A 13,642-nucleotide genomic window follows, 5' to 3' on the forward strand; every position below is an offset into this window, starting at 1 on the left:
ATTACTGCTGTTTAGTATGCGCCAGTGTCGTCTGATGATTTTCTGGATGCAGTTAGATTTGGTGTTGTAAGTACTAACCAATGTCAGGCGATCCAAAGGGGCTTTCTCTGCTCGTGGCTCAAGCAGTGCTGCGCAATGGTTATTGGCAGCACGTTTCCAGGAACGCTGGATAAGTCTCCTAGGGTAGTGTCTGATAGTCAACTGTTTGGACAAATCCTCTGCGTGACGTGCAAAAGTTTCTGAGGTGGAGCAATTCCGTCGAACTCGAAGGAACTGCCCAAAGGGCAAATTGTCACGCAGGGATTTGGGGTGTTGACTTTCATACAAAAGTAGCGAATTCCTTGCCATCGGCTTTCGGTATAATTCACTTTCTAAGACTGTGTCCGTGGTGTAAATGGATAGGTCCAAAAAGGGGACCCTTTCTTTGCTAATTTCTATAGTGAAACGCAGGAAGATATTTTGGTTATTTAGCCATTGGTGGAAGAGGTGAACAGATTCTTTATCGCCTCTCCAGACCATTAAAATGTCATCTATATATCTTTTCCACCAAAGTATAGATGAAAAGAACGGGTTAGTTGGATTCAGCACTGTTGTCTGTTCGAACATATGGACATACAGGTTAGCTAGGGAAGGGGCAAAAATACTGCCCATACTAGTCCCAGAGATCTGATGGTATACCGTGTCTTCATACATAAAGAAATTCTCCTTCATGGCTATGGTAGCTAAAGCCATAATGAAGGGCACAGGAGTAATGGAGTCAAGTTCTGTTTCCTCCAGGATGGATCTGATGGTATCTAGAGTCGCATCCTGGTGGATGGAGGTGTACAATGACTCTACATCCAAAGAGACTAGATAATCCGTCTCTGGATTGAAGGCGATATCTGGAATAAATCTCAAGACATCCGTGGTGTCCTTCAGGTAAGTAGGCATGGGGTGCACTAAGGGTTTTAGGAAGTAGTCTGCAAAGGCCGAGAGGGGCTCTAAAATTGAGCCCTGGCCAGATATAATTGGCCTACCAGGTGGTGGTCTCTGGGGTTTATGCACCTTTGGTAAGGTGTAGAAATAGGGCATGATGGGGTGCTGTGCCTGCAGAAATTGTGACTCTAAAGGAGTTATCCAACCCTCTGCTAGGGCCTCTTCAACTAAGGCCTTGATCTCATTCCTCAGTCTCGGAGTAGGGTCTGTAGTGAGCGGTCGGTATGCATTATTGTTGTTCAACTGTCGGAGACACTCATTCCTGTATGTCTCCACATCTTGAACCACAATGGAACCCCCTTTGTCAGCAGGCTTGATGACTACTGAGACATCTTGAGTCAATGTTTTCAGGGCTTGCCTCTCAACTCCTGACAAGTTATTATAGCCAGTTATGGGAGAGACCCAAATTTTTTCAATGTCGTCTTTAACTGCCTGTTCAAAGGTGGGTACTTGCGGTGGTATGGCATGTGTGGGAGGTAGAAATGTGGATTTTGTCCTCAAACCAGTGTTAGCCTCGGTCTCTTGCTCCAACTCTTCATTACTTCTGTTCTTGAAAAAGTAATGTAACCTCAGTTTACGAAAAAACTGGGCTAGTTCTATTTGGAGTAAAAATGGATCACCCTCATCTGTCGTTACAAAACCTAGACCCTTGTTCAGGATCACTTCTTCAATAGTTGATAAAGTTCTTTGGCTCAAATTAACCACCAAACTTTCCTCGGGTCTCATGTTTACTCTTGAGCACTCCGTCTCGTGTGGCTGCGGGTTCCCGCATGCGGACCTGCGGTATCTTCACACTGGACCTGTGGCTGTCCTTGCGTTGGTCTTCTTTTGCCCCGAGAGCGTCGGGGGCCACGCGATAAAAAAGACTGGTTATTGTATTGTGGGAAACCAGGAAAAGGGCCCATTGGTGGTTGAAAATTGCCTGGAAACCCCCAAGGTGCTGGAGGCCACCATGGTTGCCCTGACATATTATATTGTCCTCTATAGTTTTGGTATCTACCGGCTCTCCCTCGGTTTGCTCCTGCACTTGGAGGTGGATTAGTGGCGTCTGAGTCACTGCCTGACTCGGAACTAGATCCCGAGTAGTTAGATCCATATCTCTTCCCATTTCTGTTAAACTCTGGGGCTTTATAAGTGTCACTAGTGTATGGATAGACCCGTTCTAATTTGAACTTGGCCAGGTCTTTCTTAAATCTTTCTACCTTGGTCTGAAGTATAGAATCAAAAAAGTCCTTGGTGGTTTTGTCCGACTCATCTTTCTGTCTTTTGAAAACACTAGGGCTAACCGTCGCCTTAATCTGTCCTTCCAGGACTTGTATCTCCACCAACATACCATCTGCCACCCGTTTGGCTGTACTGATAATTAATATCAGCCAGTCACGGGTGCGGCGCCATGCAATCATTGACCAGTCTTTAAGGAACGATTTGTCATTGAGAAAAAGTCGTGGGGCATTTGTCACTATGAGCCCCGGAGGGGCACAGCTTGCCCTCATGTATTCTGCCATAGTAATTCCATGTGTCTGTGTACGTGAATGCGATTTTTTAAGTATCAGAACTTTAGTCCAATCATCAGTCGTATTTACTGTAGGTGCTGGAAGTATTTCAAGAATACTAGGCATGTCGTCTAAAATAGATTGATACATTGAGTCATCATAAGCTAAGCCATGGCGTTCAGCCATGTTTGCAAGTCAATAGAGAGTGAGGAGCGGATAAAGTCAAAAATAGGGACCAGTATAATGCATGCAAGTGCACAAAACCAAATCTAATCATTAGATGGCAGAGGACCACTTACTTCAATATGGTCAAGGTAGTAAAGCCCGCAGCTGGAGGCTGCTCAAATACATAAATAATAAAAACGGTAGTGGAGGGCCAGAGGGGTGTTTAAAGACCTAGCCTAAGTTCTATCCCCCGAAGGAGCAACATATACAACAAACAAACTTAGGGGTCTAGACTCGAAATCCTTTAATGATTTCTTACAAGCTATCCTAATGTCTTATTAAGTACAGAAGGAAATAAGAATCAAATTAGACTAACAGACCAAATCACCAAAATATGGGACACCTGTGATTGTCAATCCACCTCATTAAGGATTCCCATCAATGTCTTGCATAGATCAATATTCTCATTTGGTAGTCCTGCCAGGGTATTGTGTCTCTTGATCATTGAGACAGCCAGCATACCCCCATGGTCGGCTTGGGGTAACGACCCACAATCACTTTGTTGTGCCACATGATGTTGATCTGATGGGAAGGTGCAGTGCAAGAAATTATAAAAGTGGTGAATAAAAGAGGATAGGTATCTTATCAAAGGATTATTTATTGGGCGTAAGACTCTTCCGATTTAAAAACAAGAACAGTGCAAAACAGTAATCGCAGTTCAAACAAATAGTGAGTGAGTATCTAACAGACTGAGTTAGCTGATTGGGGTTCACCTCTCTTTTTGTCTTTAACAGATGTTACCAATACACCAGGTGCAAAGGAGGAATTCAGACAGTTGAAGGAACACTATATCCTTTATTGTTAATGATTCACTTGTGTGTTTTTTGCATTATTATATTTTTTCACACGTTTAGTCACAATTAGGCAGTAGCATTCACGTAGAACAGAGGCCCTGAAGAAAGCCTATGGTCCCTTTCCATGACAGGCTGAAACATGTTGGCCCTCTCGCAGCTATTTGTTTGAACTGCCATTACTGTTTAGCACTGTTCTTGTTTTTAAATCGGAAGGGTCTTACGCCCAATAAATAATCCTTTGATAAGATCCCTATCCTCTTTTATTCACCACTTTTATAATTTCTTGCACCGCACCTTCCCATCAGATCAACATCATGTGGCACAACAAAGTGATTGTGGGTCGTTACCCCAAGCCGACCATGGGGGTATGCTGGCTGTCTCAATGATCAAGAGACACAATACCCTGACAGGACTACCAGATGAGAATATTGATCTATACAAGACATTGATGGGAATCCTTAATGAGGCGGATTGACAATCACAGGTGTCCCATATTTTGGTGATTTGGTCTGTTAGTCTAATTTGATTCTTATTTCCTTCTGTACTTAATAAGACATTAGGATAGCTTGTAAGAAATCATTAAAGGATTTCGAGTCTAGACCCCTAAGTTTGTTTGTTTTATATGTTGCTCCTTCGGGGATAGAACTTAGGCTAGGTCTTTAAACATCCCTCTGGCCCTCCACTACCATTTTGTTATTTATGTAGCGCTGTTTTATTGCCAACTAGCGCTTGGGAGCGCTTTAATTGTGAAAGCCGGTGCCCACCCGGTCTTGTCTGCGTGTTGTGGCCACTTGGGCGGCGCGGGAGCCCACTCCGCTTATTTGCCGCTTATTGCCCATTTTGTCTGAAACATGGGTGCTCACCTTGCTTTATTTGTCCCTTTAAACCCGGAGGCTACCCCGGATCGCCACCACCAAAGAGAGCATTCCCCGCCGCCCCCCGGGCCGCCGCTCTGCCCACGGCGACCCGGAAGCAGCTAGTTGGCTGGCCAATAGCAGCGCGGCCCTGGGAAAAAAGGGGGAAGTCCCGCCCCGCAGCCGCGACGAGGGAGGCAGCCGGCGTCTCTCCCTCCCCCTGGGGCTCCCAAGTGCGAGGGAGAGCCCCAGAGAGCACAGGAAGAGTGCCGGGAGAGCCCAGAGAGAGAGCCACCGCCGCACAGAGAAGCCGGTGAGTGTACGGGCCGCTTAGAGAGAGTGGGGACGTCGGGGCACATTGCCGGTGGCCGCCACCCCCTCCAGTGTGAAGCGCCTATTGAGGCTCAGTTGCATAGCTTTGTTTTAGAGCCCGAGAGGCTCTTGGGGGGCAGTCATTTGTTTAGAGCCGAGCCAGGCTCAGAGTGCCCATTACCTTCAGAGCAAGAGGGAGGCCATCGGGGCGCATTGCCGGTGCCCGGTCCCCTCCACCAGTAGGGCCGATTTTCCTGAGGGAGGCTGGGAGGGTAGAGCGGCCCCAGCAGTCAGCGGGTCGCTCCCCCAGCGAGGCCGCATTCTTTCTTTGAGCCCAAGAGGCTCCAACGCAAAGGGGGCAGTCCTTGTTTTGAGAGCCCACGAGGCTCTGGGGACATTTTGTTTATTAAGAGCCCCCAGGCTCCCAGCCCCCCTTTTTGTTCTTGAGCCCTGAGAGAGGCTCAGCATCGCCACATTTGTTTTAAGAGCCCAGAGAGGTTCTAGGGGGCATTTCCTTGTGGCCAGAGCCTGCGAGGCTCCACCATGTTGGCCACATCCTCCTAACAGCTGCCCAGCACTTCGTGGGCAGCTGCCATGTTTAGGCACCCTTGACACTGGGACACAGGGCGTCCTAGCCCTAGAGAGGCCAGTTGGCCTAGGAACTGCCACAGGTGGTGGCTCATGTGAGTTTTGCGCAATTGCTTGTTCCTACACCTCTGAATGTATGTTATGCATCATGTGTTATGTGCTTATACCCCTAAAGGTATTGTGATACTTAGGTGGTTGTTCTTGCTAGTACAGGTGGTGCTAGTGAGGTCCTGGTTCCCTGCGCAATATTCTCCGAAGGTAGTTAGGGTTGCATAGGAGGTACTTACCCTCTACCAGTAGTTACTGGTTGTGTGCTTTATGTCCTATTTTGTGCTACAGTGATTTATATTCTATGTTCTAAGTGCTAATTCTACCTAGTGCTAAGTTCTAAAAGTGCTGATTCCTGACAGTGGTCCATGTGGCCCTGTCTTGTACATATCCCCTGTAAATTCTGCCCGTGCCTGTTGGCACATTGTAAAGTGTGAGTTTTTATCTAATGTCTTTTGGTGTAATACAAAGGCTATTTTTATTTAACCTTGTGTGGAGTTTCCTTTGTGGTGGGCCTTGGGTGTTGTTGCTGGGGTGCGTGCGCAAACACTTAACCTACATAGCCTCCGAGTTTAGCCTTGCTGCTTGCGCCACATTACCTAGAGGGTGAGCAGGGGTTATCTTGGCATGTAACTCCCTTGCCCTGACTTAGGAGTGGTGGTGTCTGATTGACTTTGGCGCGAGCCCTGGCCAGCCAGGGATTCCATTTCTAACAAAAGGCATGAATACCGTGGAGTGCTCTGTTTTGTCCATGTAGAAACTTTGGTGAGAATATAATTACGTGACTGCCACAGTCACGCTGAAAGCACCGACCCTAGAGTTTATTCAGCAGCAGTGTTGCAAATTGGTGGTGAAATGATGTGAATTTCCAGAACCGCGACCTACCCCATGAATGTGCTATCCATCAACACTACATCATCATTACCAGAATGTAAGGACTTCTGTTACAAAACCTGCACCTGTGTTACACATCTTGGAGGCAGGAGCACAGCAGGGTGAGGAACTGCCTTCATTTTATTGCCTGACTGTGGTGAGTGAACTGTTACGACAAACAATGGTGGCTTGCATTCTCGAAACTATAGTGATAATTTGAGGATAATATTAATATGAAGCCACACTCACTAAGAGACAGCGTAATACTAATCATGCAGTAATGGTGGACATGAAGGATATACAATTTTAATGATATTTACCAAATAATATTGAATAGCCCTCAGACCGTCAAGGTGGTGGATGCTAGTATATAAAGACGAAACATCCAACATTATTAGCCAACAATCCGAGTCCCATACTACACAATCTAGTTTCCTCAAAAAGTCACCAGAATCCTGTACATAGGATGGCAAAGCCTTGACAAACTCCTGGAGAAAAGAATCAATATACATGGTGGTGTTTTCCAAAAGTCCACTGCGTGCAGAGATGATGGGTCTGCCTGGGGGTTTCTCAGAGTTCTTTGTGGACTTTGGGAATAAGGTAAAACACAGGAATGACTGGATGTTCATTTTTGAGGAATTTAAATTCATCTTGGCTTAGTAATCCTGAGCTTCTCCAAGCCAACAGTTGCGCGTAAAAATCAGCTTGAGATTTTCTAACAGTAATAACATCACACCGTTTATAACAGTGAGAGTCATTCAACTGAAGGTAAGCCTCCTCCATGTATAGAGAGCGTGGCCATAAAACAACATTACCCCCTTTGTCTGATTGGCGGATTATGATGTTGTTATCCCCCTGTAGTTTTTTGACCAATTTTGCATAGCAGTTGTTTTGTGCTGAATATTTGCGCTTTACTCTCAGTGTTGTTGCATAAAGGGTTATAATTCCTGTGATGGCCAGTTAATGAAAGATATTGATGTTATCATGCAACATTAATGGAGTGAAGGTAGATTTGGATTTAAATTTGGTGCTGCCTGGAGTGTATAGAACCAAATGTTCTTCTGACAAGCCAGAGCTGGGGATTTCATTGCGCAGTGCTTCCAAGTCCTGTATCAGTTCTAAATCATTTTGCTTTGGGCTGGAATTTATTGCATATAAAATATTTCTGTAGCTTCAATTTGCGGGTATATTTTTAAAGATCAATCCTGGTCTTTGCCCTGACTTAGGAGTGGTGGTCTCTGACAGACTTTGGCGCAAGACCTGGCCAGCCAGGGATTCCATTTCTAACAAAAGGCATGAATACCGTGGAGTGCTCTGTTTTGTCCATGCAGGAACTTTGGTGAGAATATAATTACGTGACTGCCACAGTCACGCTGAAAGCACCCACCCTAGAGTTTATTCAGCAGCAGTGTTGCAAATTGGTGGTGAAATGATGTGAATTTCCAGAACCGCGACCTACCCCATGAATGTGCTATCCATCAACACTACATCATCATTACCAGAATGTAAGGACTTCTGTTACAAAACCTGCACCTGTGTTACACATCTTGGAGGCAGGAGCACAGCAGGGTGAGGAACTGCCTTCATTTTATTGCCTGACTGTGGTGAGTGAACTGTTACGACAAACAATGGTGGCTTGCATGCTCGAAACTATAGTGATAATTTGAGGATAATATTAATATGAAGCCACATTCACTAAGAGACAGTGTAATACTAATCATGCAGTAATGGTGGACATGAAGGATATACAATTTTAATGATATTTAAGTCTGTCATCCCTCACCATTACTGGTGTGGATCCCCAGCACATGGTTCGGATCCCTTGACTCTCTTATCACTGCCTTCATCTGGGGATCAGGCAGAAACAGAGTAGCGTTGACCACATTGAGGAGGGTGCAGGGGAAGGGGGGATTTGCGGTCCCGAACATGGAGAACTACTACCTAGCAGGGCAGCTCCAATGATTCACGCAATGGGTAGCAGGAAGCTTGGATCTAGATCAGAGTAAGCCCACATTCACACCAGATAGGGTAGATGTCATGAGCACGTTAATGGGCACCATTAAACCGCGAAGGATGAGCTCCTCAGAATATAGAGTGCTGAGGCGCTCCTGGGCTAGATGCCTACAAAAACCAAAGACCAAACGTCCTTACTGTCCAGAGTTATCAGTGGCATTACTAGAGGCGCTCCCACATGGGGGTCACCGGAGAGTGTTAGAAGAATGGGCGCAAGCGGGGGTCACTAAAATAGGTGATCTTTATTGAGGCGGGGAACTACTTCAGTTCGCGTACTTCCGAGCAGATGAGGACATCCCACAGGGACACTTTTTTCCATATGGGGCGCTCACAGGGGCCAATGCGCAGACACTGGGGACAGGGGACAACCGAGCCATGTACACCACATGCAAATATGTAAGTTCAGCAGGGGGCGTCATCAAAGCTGTATCATGCTTCTACTGAGCCATTAGACGAGATTCCATGCAGCCACTGGAGGGGCTACGGGCCAAGTGGGAGGTGGACCTTGGTACTACCATAGAGGATAAGAACTGGGAAAATACACTCCTGAAGGCCACTAGGGTATCCCGCAATGCACGATTCCAGTTAATTAGCTTTTACACTTTGCATAGAGCATATCACTCCAGACAGAATCAATTGATATTTCCACTGAGATGATGCCAGCTGCCCATGTTGTCAGGAGGCAGGAGCTAGCTACATCAACATGATGTGGAGCTGTCCACAGCTTGAAGGGTACTGGCAAGAAGTGATTAGGGAAACAGCAAGCGTCACAGGGAAAGAGATACCATGTACCTCAAACCACGTGCTGCTTAAGCTGTTCCCCCACTCCGCCAAGACCAAAGTAACTGCGGGGATCCAGGACCTAGCATATATATTAGCAAAGCGGAAATTAACGAGCAAGTGGAAGGCGCAAATTAACAAGCAAGTGTAAGGCCCAAGCGTGCACTAGTGTACTAAACTGGAAGCAGGCATTGGAGAAATGGGTGGGCTGCGAAAATAGAACACTGCTCCAGAACGCACAGGCCGGAGAGAGCGCAGGCTTGGGGACGCCCTAGTAGATGACCTGAAAAATGCAGACCGGGAGTAGAGTCCCAGCACCCCACAGGCCAGGTCCCGACCAGGTTGCCCTAACAACCAGGAGCAGGAGAGGGAGTAATGTGCATAACAAAACAAACACAGCCACACAGCGCCTATAGGCCTGAGGGTTTGGGTGAGACCTGCCTTGGTAGAGAACTACGGAGATCGACCCAGACCACACACAAGGTGGGAGCCAAAGTGACCGATTAGTCGACAGCAGTGATGGGTGGGGGGAGGGACAGGTTAAAATTGGGGAGGAAACGTTAGACCACCTCACTGGAATTTGTGTGCCTTACAAATGGAACAGCATAGTTAGGTGAAGCATGTCATGAAATAGGATGCATGGAGTGAACAACAGCTGTCTAGACAGAGAATGTAAATCTGAAATGCTAACCAGGAACATATGTGAACAAGAAAAGCAATGAGAATGTATTACTGTTACCAAAATGCAAATAAAATGTGTTGAAAAAAAAGTCTGTCATCCCTCACCATAAAAATCCTTTAAATGTGGCAAAATGAATCATGTGAATATAATGGCCATTGAAAAAGGCAAGAAATGCCAAAACGCACCTGCCAATTTTAACCCTTTTGGCGCTCATGACGAGCTCAGCTCTTCATGAGGCACAGTGGAGCTGTGTTATAACCGCCGCAAACGCCCACGCAGAGATAATTCCCCTCCTGTGCAAGCGTCCCGTGACGAGCTCAGGCACTGCTCCGCTGTGCAGCGTGATGAGCTGAGCTTGTAACGAGCACCGCGGCGCTGCGCACGGTCACCTTCCCCCGCACCACGGGGTAATTAGCCCCACGGGGAAGGGGTTAAAATAAAAAAAATGAATACTGTGAGTGCTTCGTTTTGTCTATGTGGGGACTTTGGTGAGAATATGATTATGTGATTGCCACAGTCACTCTGGAAGCACCCACCCAAGTGTTTGTTCGGCCTCAGTGTGGAAAATTAGTGGCGAGGTGATGTGAACTGCCAGACCTGCCGCCTACCCACAGGAATGTGATATCCATTGACACTACATCATCATTACAAGAATGTTACGACAAACAATGGTGGCTTGCATGCTCAATACTATAGTGATAATTTAAGGATATTAATAATATAAAGCCACACTCACTACGAGACACTGTAATACTAATCATGCAGTAATGGTGGACATAAAGGATGAACAAGTTTAATGATCTGTAAGTCCATCGTCCCTCACAAATCATGTGTGTATAATGGGCATTGAAAAAGGCAAGGAATGCCGAAACATGTCTGCCAATATTAAAATAAAATGAATGAAAGGCATGACCACCCGACGCAGGGGGCCACGGAGCGTCTGACAGTATGGTGCTCCCTATGTGGGAAACAGCGTGAGGATAAAAACTGCCATGTAATCTGGGGCTCATGTCGAGCTTCATTGTGCATTTCATTTTAAAAGCGCTTCCAATTCTGGTAAAAAACGGACTGCAACCTCCACATTGGAATTGTTTTCTCATTCAGAGCACACAATATGGCAAACAATTAAGCATATAAAAGGAGGCCGTAACGGAGCATGCGCTTTTGGCTGCAACAGTCCTTGATGAAGAGAAATCCTCGAAACGCGTAGGCAGCAGCCAGATGCTAATTATTACCGGATTGCAAGACTGTTTGTATCTGAATAAAGCTTTCTTTGGGGTAAAGCAACGCTGTCTCTGAGTGCGACTTTCTGATGGACAAGACCCCCGATATATATATATATATATATATATATATATATATATATATATATATATATATATATATATATATATATATATATATATATATATTAACCAGGTCTCCCTTCACGAGAGAAATTTGAGCCGCAACCTTTCCGTGGATGTTAGCGCTTTTATTAGCAATTTACAGCGGGCATTTCCTGATGCATTTCGGTCTTTCCCAGACCTTTCTCAAAGGAGGGTGGCGTCACGGCATAGACAGCTGACATCATTTTTCCAGCAGGAGTGTTTTTATAAGAGTTACAACCCTCCGGTGAACGCCCCGCAAGGCTGACTGTGTCTCTAAGTCCGCTGATATTTGTAGTCTGCTGTTCGTAGATGATGCTGTTAGTTTGTTTGGCTGCGAGGTTTGTATCACGGAATCCCCACATTCCACTTGTCAGGCTGTATATGGTTCCAATCCTGGTTCTACAGTTTCAAAGCAGGCACCGACTCTGTGGGATAATGATCAAAGATTATGTTTATTCCAAAACGACCAGACACGTTTCGGCGGACAAGTCCGCCTTGTTTGTTACATCTGAGATATACATATATATATATATTCCAAACGACGAAGCCCCTGTATCCAGGGGCAAACAAAAGCCCACTATATATATATATATATATATATATATATATATATATATATATAGATATATATAGATATATATAGATATATGAACAGGAACCTCCCTCCAACAAAGAAAGAAGCAGAAGCCCAGAGGAGAAACTTGTCGAAGAGGCTTTATTTTCTCAGTGCAAATCCAGTGGCGGCGAATGCATTTCGGCTTCCGCCTTCCTCAGCGCCCATCACCAGAATAACAGCCACGGTGAGAGTGTGTGTCCTGCCTCCTATGATGCTGTGAGCACTGGTCCGCTCCTCCCCCTTGCAAATGGAGCTCACCTGTTGCAGATCGTGTAAGTACTCCGAACTACAACTCCCAGAAAGCCCAGGTATGTCAGCAATCTGGGTTGGTGGAAATTGGGGGAGGGAGTAGATAGATGTTACCCTCTGTCACGGGACCCACAAGGAGCAAGACGCGATGAAACACCAGTCTGTTCTGAGATCATGCAGCCCCTCCTCGAGTCTCCTCGTACCATCACAGCCTCTGCCACCAAAAAGTCCAAAATGCGGGGGCTATATGCGCAGTGCAGATTGCCACAGGGAGAGGTAAGTACCTCAACCGCGTCTGTCCTCATGAAAGCAGGGGCGGGTCCGGACCCATTCCATTCCTGGAAGAAACAAAGTGAGCCGTGAGGCGTGCCAGTTGACAGTCCAGACCCTCGACGTGACAGGGGCTTCTGTAACACGCTGCTGGCAAGCGCGAAAATGTGAACAGGAACCTCCCTCCAACAAAGAAAGAAGCAGAAGCCCAGAGGAGAAACTTGTCGAAGAGGCTTTATTTTCTCAGTGCAAATCCAGTGGCGGCGAATGCATTTCGGCTTCCGCCTTCCTCAGCGCCCATCACCAGAATAACAGCCACGGTGAGAGTGTGTGTCCTGCCTCCTATGATGCTGTGAGCACTGGTCCGCTCCTCCCCCTTGCAAATGGAGCTCACCTGTTGCAGATCGTGTAAGTACTCCGAACTACAACTCCCAGAAAGCCCAGGTATGTCAGCAATCTGGGTTGGTGGAAATTGGGGGAGGGAGTAGATAGATGTTACCCTCTGTCACGGGACCCACAAGGAGCAAGACGCGATGAAACACCAGTCTGTTCTGAGATCATGCAGCCCCTCCTCGAGTCTCCTCGTACCATCACAGCCTCTGCCACCAAAAAGTCCAAAATGCGGGGGCTATATGCGCAGTGCAGATTGCCACAGGGAGAGGTAAGTACCTCAACCGCGTCTGTCCTCATGAAAGCAGGGGCGGGTCCGGACCCATTCCATTCCTGGAAGAAACAAAGTGAGCCGTGAGGCGTGCCAGTTGACAGTCCAGACCCTCGACGTGACAGGGGCTTATGTAACACGCTGCTGGCAAGCGCGAAAATGTGAACAGGAACCTCCCTCCAACAAAGAAAGAAGCAGAAGCCCAGAGGAGAAACTTGTCGAAGAGGCTTTATTTTCTCAGTGCAAATCCAGTGGCGGCGAATGCATTTCGGCTTCCGCCTTCCTCAGCGCCCATCACCAGAATAACAGCCACGGTGAGAGTGTGTGTCCTGCCTCCTATGATGCTGTGAGCACTGGTCCGCTCCTCCCCCTTGCAAATGGAGCTCACCTGTTGCAGATCGTGTAAGTACTCCGAACTACAACTCCCAGAAAGCCCAGGTATGTCAGCAATCTGGGTTGGTGGAAATTGGGGGAGGGAGTAGATAGATGTTACCCTCTGTCACGGGACCCACAAGGAGCAAGACGCGATGAAACACCAGTCTGTTCTGAGATCATGCAGCCCCTCCTCGAGTCTCCTCGTACCATCACAGCCTCTGCCACCAAAAAGTCCAAAATGCGGGGGCTATATGCGCAGTGCAGATTGCCACAGGGAGAGGTAAGTACCTCAACCGCGTCTGTCCTCATGAAAGCAGGGGCGGGTCCGGACCCATTCCATTCCTGGAAGAAACAAAGTGAGCCGTGAGGCGTGCCAGTTGACAGTCCAGACCCTCGACGTGACAGGGGCTTCTGTAACACGCTGCTGGCAAGCGCGAAAATGTGAACAGGAACCTCCCTCCAAC

The sequence above is a fragment of the Lissotriton helveticus genome, chromosome 2_1 (assembly GCF_964261635.1).
Source record: "Lissotriton helveticus chromosome 2_1, aLisHel1.1, whole genome shotgun sequence".
Taxonomy (NCBI): Eukaryota; Metazoa; Chordata; class Amphibia; order Caudata; family Salamandridae; genus Lissotriton; species Lissotriton helveticus.